This window comes from Dipodomys merriami, unplaced genomic scaffold (genome assembly GCF_024711535.1).
Source record: "Dipodomys merriami isolate MVZ:Mamm:240054 unplaced genomic scaffold, mDipMer1.0.p SCAF_14, whole genome shotgun sequence".
NCBI classification, from domain to species: domain Eukaryota; kingdom Metazoa; phylum Chordata; class Mammalia; order Rodentia; family Heteromyidae; genus Dipodomys; species Dipodomys merriami.
In genome coordinates this window covers 37,442,673-37,449,313 of record NW_027202715.1, presented here as the reverse complement: position 1 = coordinate 37,449,313, position 6,641 = coordinate 37,442,673, and positions in this window count along the sequence as shown.

The window sequence follows — 6,641 nt, the reverse complement described above, 5'->3', positions numbered from 1 at the left end:
ACTGAAAGAAAATTAATTGTACTTTCCTTCCTCAAGAATTTGAAAAAAGTCTTATCTTTTTTGGGGGTGAGGTCTGGTCGTGGGGCCTGAACTCCGGGCCTGGGCGCTGTCCCTCAGCTCTTCAGCTCAAGGCTAGCACTCTACCACTTAAGCCAAGCGCCTCTTCAGCTTTTTATGTTTATGTGGTGCCTAGGAATCGAACCCAGGGCCTCATGCTTGCAAGGCAAGTGCTCTACCATTGAGCCACCTTCCCAGCCCCAAGTCTTGTCTTTTAACTGCAGAACCTTTCCAATAATTGGAAGAGGAGTGGGGCCAGGTGGGAGCTTCCCTTTGACATAGTTTTGATTCCACAAAGAAACAAGAATCAAGAAAGAAAGACCAAGACCCAAAAGTCTGGTGATATGCATTGATGTGCCTTTGTGGAAATAGTACTGGAACCTAGAGAATAAGGATGCTAGAAATAGTATTTATACTGATTGCCAAACAAATACAAAGTTTGAACACTGGGTAAACCAATGCCTGAGGTACTGTTTGATCTGTCAATGAAAGTTAACACAAATACCTTTCCTATTTTCTGTGGTATCAGCTGTAATTACTCTCTTTTTCAAAAATGGTGAGTAATGTCTGTATTTTAAAAGTAAAATTTGAAAACTGTTTTAAAATTTTCAGAGGACTAGCTGTAGTTCATGACCTCGACAAAGGATTAGGAAAGAATATTACTTCTCTCCAAATTCATCATCATATAAGCATAAAAAATTCTCTTAGTGTTTTCCCCATGAAAATGTAAAAAAAAAAAAATGTAGAACAGAAGCCCTGGGAGTTGTGGAGTTGTGGGCCAATCTTTTTTTTTTCTTACAGAATAATGGAAATCTATCAGTTGTCTTGGCAGAACACTGTTCCATCAGGCACAAATAGCACAGCTCTCAAAAGGAATACAGACAAACAGACAATTGTCAGGGATCTACTACATCAAGAAATTGCTAAGCCACACAAGATCAATAGAAAGCCCACCGATTGGGAGAAGATCTTTACTAGCCGTACAACGGACAAGGGTCTCATATCTAAAATATACTTGGAACTCAAAAAATTAAACCACCCAACAACAAATCCTCAAAGAAACAACTGCCCAATAAATAAGTGGGCGAAAGACTTAAAGAGAAGCTTCTCTGAAGAAGAAAGAAGGATGGCCAAGAGACACATGAAGAAATGTTCAACATCCCTAGCCATAAAAGAAATGCAAATCAAAACAACATTGAGATATCACCTCACTCCAGTTAGAACAGCAAAAATCAAGAACTCTAACAACAACAGATGCTGGAGGGGATGTGGACAGAAAGGAACCTTACTTCATTGTTGGTGGGAATGTAAACTTGTTCAACCACTTTGGAAAGCAGTATGGAGGTTCCTCAAAAGACTTCACATAGATCTCCCCTATGATCCAGCAATCCCACTTTTGGGCATTTACCCAAATGTTTACAAACAAGACCACACTAAAGCTACCAGCACAACTATGTTTATTGCAGCATTATTTACCATAGCTAAGATATGGAACCAACCCAGATGCCCCTCAGTAGATGAATGGATCAAGAAAATGTGGTATATATACACAATGGAATTCTATGCCTCCATCAGAAAGAATGACATTTCCCATTTGTTAGGAAATGGAAAGGTTTGGAAAAAATTATATTAAGTGAAGTAAGCCAGGCCCAAAGAAGCATAGGTCCCATGGTTTCCCTTATTTGCAATATATAGTATAGGTATGAGTCAAGCGGAAAAGGTCAGATAATGTGATGTTAGGAAAATGAACCCTTAAATATGTATTTTAATGTTTTCGTTTCTTTCATGCATGTGTTTCTAACGCATTTATAAGATTATTTCTTTGTTGCTTTGTATGTCCCTCCCCCACAGTGTAACCCCCGCTTTCACTATATTTGATGTCAGTATAACATGTGGAGGAGATGGGGACAAACAAGTCGTTTAAGGATTCAGGTGGACCTGTTGCAACAATGAGAAGTAGAAAATGTCATGTCAAAACCAGCTTTACAATGTCGGTGGGGGAGGGGAGGGGGGTATAATTGGGTGGGGGGAGGGGGGAGGTGGGGAAGGGAGGTGAAGGGTAAACAAAGGAGGAGGCTGCAATGCTTGGTAAGAAATGTATGCATTATCCTGCCCATGTAATTGTAGCCCCTCTGTACAGTATGTTCTCAAATAAAATAAAAAAAAAAAAAAAGAAATTGCTAAGCCACACAGAAGAGTCCCTTGAGTGTGTATCCCCTGTCCTCTTCTTTGTACATCTATTCCTTATTGCAGTCCTGCAGTCACAGCCTGCATTCCTTGTTCTATGGGGAGGAAATATATGCCAGCAGGAAGCACTACAAATATTTAAAATCATCAAGAAACTTACAGATATGAAAAGCACCAGACTCAAATGATTTTTTAAATACTTTATTTTTCATTAACATGTATTGCTTGCACATATTGATAGAGTTCAGGATGCTAGTTAGACACATGTATACAGCATGAACTGATCAAATCTAACTCCACTCTCTGCTCTCAGCTCTTCCCAACCACTAGTAATTTATATTCACATTCAGATAAGTTTTTGTTATTGTTGCTTACTTCTATACAAGAGAGAAAGATGGTGTCATTCGACAATGTACTCCAGTTCCATCAACTACTGCAAATAATATGATTGCTTTTTTTTCTGGTGACAAGCTTTAATTATAATTCAAGCCTTCTCCAGCAGCCTCTTTGTGCTCAAGACTAGCACCCTACCACTTGAGCCACAGCACCACTTCCTGTTTTTCAGTATTAAAGATAAGAGTCTCACTGAGACTTTTCTGTCTGGGCTGGCTTTAAACCTGATCCTCTATGCTTTTCCTACACCAGTGTAGCAATGTTGTTAAATTAAGCTACGGAAATACTTCTGATTTTTATCTTGTTTTTATGTATCATTGATTTTATTGACAGCAGCATAGAAACTTCTAAGATTATTGTCCATGTGATACAACATAAATTTTTGTCATTGTCATTGAACTTAATTTTCCATACATAGTATTCATTTTATTCTTTATATTCACTTGGGGCATCCTGGATCTTGTGTGGCATCTTTAGGAAATTTCCTTTCAAATGTCCATCCAATTCTTCAGAAAATGAGGCCTTTCAATCCTGTATCAGATAACTTTATCTGGTGCTTAATAACACTCATCTTTTCTTCTTTCTTTCTTCTTCAAACTAGGTCTTTATGTAGCCCTGCCTTCAATGAGCTCATGATACCCCTTCATCTGCTAAGATTATAGACATACACATCTACATTCAGTTCTGTCATTTTTTCTGTAAGTGGGTTCATAGTTAGGGGCCTACATTAAGCCATCCATATTTTAGAGTTGGCATTTGTAATTAGTGATAGGGATTTAGTTTCCCTCTTTCATTCCTACAAAAATGTTTCTACTTAAAAACACTTACCATGGGTGAGGAGGGTGGGATATGGGAAGGGACAGGAAGGGGAAACAAAGGAGGAGGCAACAATGCTTGATAAGAAATGTACTCATTATCTTGCCCATGTAATTGTAACTCCTCTGTACAGTATTTTCATAATAAAAATTTTTTAAAAAAACACTTACCTAGAGACACAATTAGATTCTTTTAAAGTACTTATGTTTTCTTAGTTCAAATAATTCTATTTCAGACACAGCATGTGAAATTTATGAAGTCATATTTTTATGTGAATCTCATAAACAAATGATAAGACAAGTAGAAAGGTGCTGCTCCATGTTTCATGAAAAAAAATGGGAATGAAGACTAAAGAGAGTCACTGCAGTTGCCACCGGAAGGTAGAATAAACCCTCTAATGCTGAACATGTACTATGAACTGTGGAAATTTGAAAGCATTCCACAGATACTAGTTAATTATTATATACCATGCAGTCTGCAGTCCTATTTGGCTCTGAAGTCCTGTAAACTTACTAAAGTTATGAAACTTACTAAGTTACTAAAGTCAATAAAATCCCCCAAGGATAAACAGAAATCGGAGTTCAAAAGAATTTGTTCCTTCTCATCTTTAGATCATTGGGAAACCAAAATACAAATCACATTTACTCAGAGGAATGTCTTTTATCAGCACCTAAAGAAATGTGCTGTCTCAGAATACCAGTGACCAGGGAGAAGAAACTAATTTCAAAGTGATTACATGCACTACACACAAAAGTATATATGCATACATATGTACATACACATATACCACACAAACATTTTTAACTATAATTCTAAACTTAGGTCATTTTGGTGTGTGGGTGTGGGTGTGTTGTCTTTTTTTTGTTTTGTTTTTTTGGTACTGGGATGGAACCTACTTGCTAGGCAAGCACTTGACCACTGAGCTACATCCCATCCCTATGTTGTTGCTGTGTGTGTTTACATGTGTGTGATACCATTCCCTAAGCCACTTGTGTCCTAACTTAGCATAAGTGCCATTTCTTGGCCTGTATCTGACTTTACTCTTCATCAAATGAAGGAATCCTGGAACTAATTGAACTGGATCAGTCTTAGGTTACATGGAATTCCTTACTCCTTCTTTTGGGAAGCTCTGATACTAAGGTTACGGAGGCTTTTAGGCACACTGTGTGTTAACATGTATAATAACTGTTGGCATGCCCTCCATCTCAAGTCCTCAGCCCCTCCCACGAAACTAGTTGATCTGGATAGGTCTAACTGCAACTGGCCTTCAGCCCTGACCATTCATCCTACTTCAATTCCCAGAGCTGAGCCTTGTCTTAACCCTAGCCCCAGCTGCATCTGGGGAATGATGCCTAACTGTAACTGTTCCAATCAGAAAACCCTGCCCCAGCTATGTGCCATCTTTAGCATTCAGCTGTGCTTGCACGCAGTGGACTTCCCATACTTCCCATCCCTAGTCCCCTGACTATAAATTTAACCCTGAACAAAAGACAGGAGCCATTTCTCCCTCTCCCATGGTGGAGGTGGTCTTGTAGGCCTCAATTGGCAAACTCCTTTTCCTGTACGTGACTGTGTCCATGTGGTTTTCTGGGAGGGGTGCTTTCAATAACAAATACTGGTGAGTTTATAGAGAAAACGTTCATTTGAATGTGAACAGAAATTACTACTGGTTGGGAAGGGCTGAAAGCAGGGAGTACATAAAAGGAGCCTGGATTTGATCAATGCATGTTGTATACATGTGCCTGAACAATATCCTGAACCCCATTAATATACTTAAGTAATATGTGTTAAAAAATATAAAAATTTAATTACATTAAATCTGCATACATGTGAAAATAAAAACGATGGAACTTAAGCTAAACACCGGTGGCCCATGCCTGTAATCTTAGCTACATGAAGCCAGCCCAATGAGGAAAGTCTGTGAGACTTTTATCTCTAACCACCAGAAAACCAGAAGTGGAGCTGTGCCTCAAAATGGTAGAATGCTAACCTTAAAGCAGAAAAGTATGGACAGTGCCTAGGTCCTGAGTTCATGACCCACAGAGAGAGGGGGGGGGGAGAGGGAGGGGGAGGGGGAGGGGGAGAGAGAAAGAAGGAAGGAAGGAAGGAAGGAAGGAAGGGAAGAAAAATGAGGGGAGAGAAGTGGTTTAAAGTATTCTTTTCAGGTATGCTGCTTTCTGGCATGAAGCATGCCTCCACAAAACTGTTTATGAAGCTTCTATAGTATGGGAATCACTATACATTTGGAATATTTCATCCTTGATTTCAATCTTCTATTCTTAAAAACAAAGACTAAGAAATATCAACCCAATAAAATATGAAGCATAAAGCATAGATATGCTCTGAAAACAGGGCCATAGAGAAGCACTGATATCAGAAAAGCGTACTCATTACTCACTACCTGTTTCATGCAACTGTAACCCTTCTGTAAAAAAAAAAAAAAGAGATAAATGTAGCCAGGTATAAATGGCTCAAACCTGTAATCCTAGCTACTCAGGAGGCTGAGATCTAAGCATCATGGTTCAAAGCCAGCCCTGGAAGGAAAGTCCTTGAGACTCTTACCTCCAATTAACCACCAGAAAACCAGACGTGCACTGTGACTTGAGGTGGTAGAGCTCTAGCCATGAGTGGAAAAGCTTAGTGTCAGTGCCCTGGCCCTGAGTTCAAGCCCCATAATCACCACTACCAACAAAAACTACAACAACAAATATAAATGCAGATGCTTCTAACTTAATAATGTGGAGACATCTATCTGTACTCATCTGATCTGAAAATATTCTAAATAGAAATGTACTTAATATCCACCAAGCATCAGAGCCTAGCAGAACAGTACCCCGTAGAGTGTTGAGTACTTCCTAATGATCTTGTGGGTGACAGGAGCCTGGCTCACTGCAGCTGCCCAAGAATAGGAAAGAGCATTGTACTATGTGTCAAGCTAGAAAAGGATGAAAATTCACAAGTTGTATTGTGAGTATTACTGAACACAGTATACACCGATATAATATATTGTGTTATATATACTATATTACTGAACACAGATTATGCCCCCCCCCTTTGTGGTCAGTTGTGGGGCTTGAACTCTGGTCCTGGGTGCTGTCCCTCAGCTCTTCAGCTCAAGGCTAGCACTCTACCACTTGAGCCACAGCACCACTTCTGGGTTTCTTTGGTTAATTGAAGATAAGAGTCTC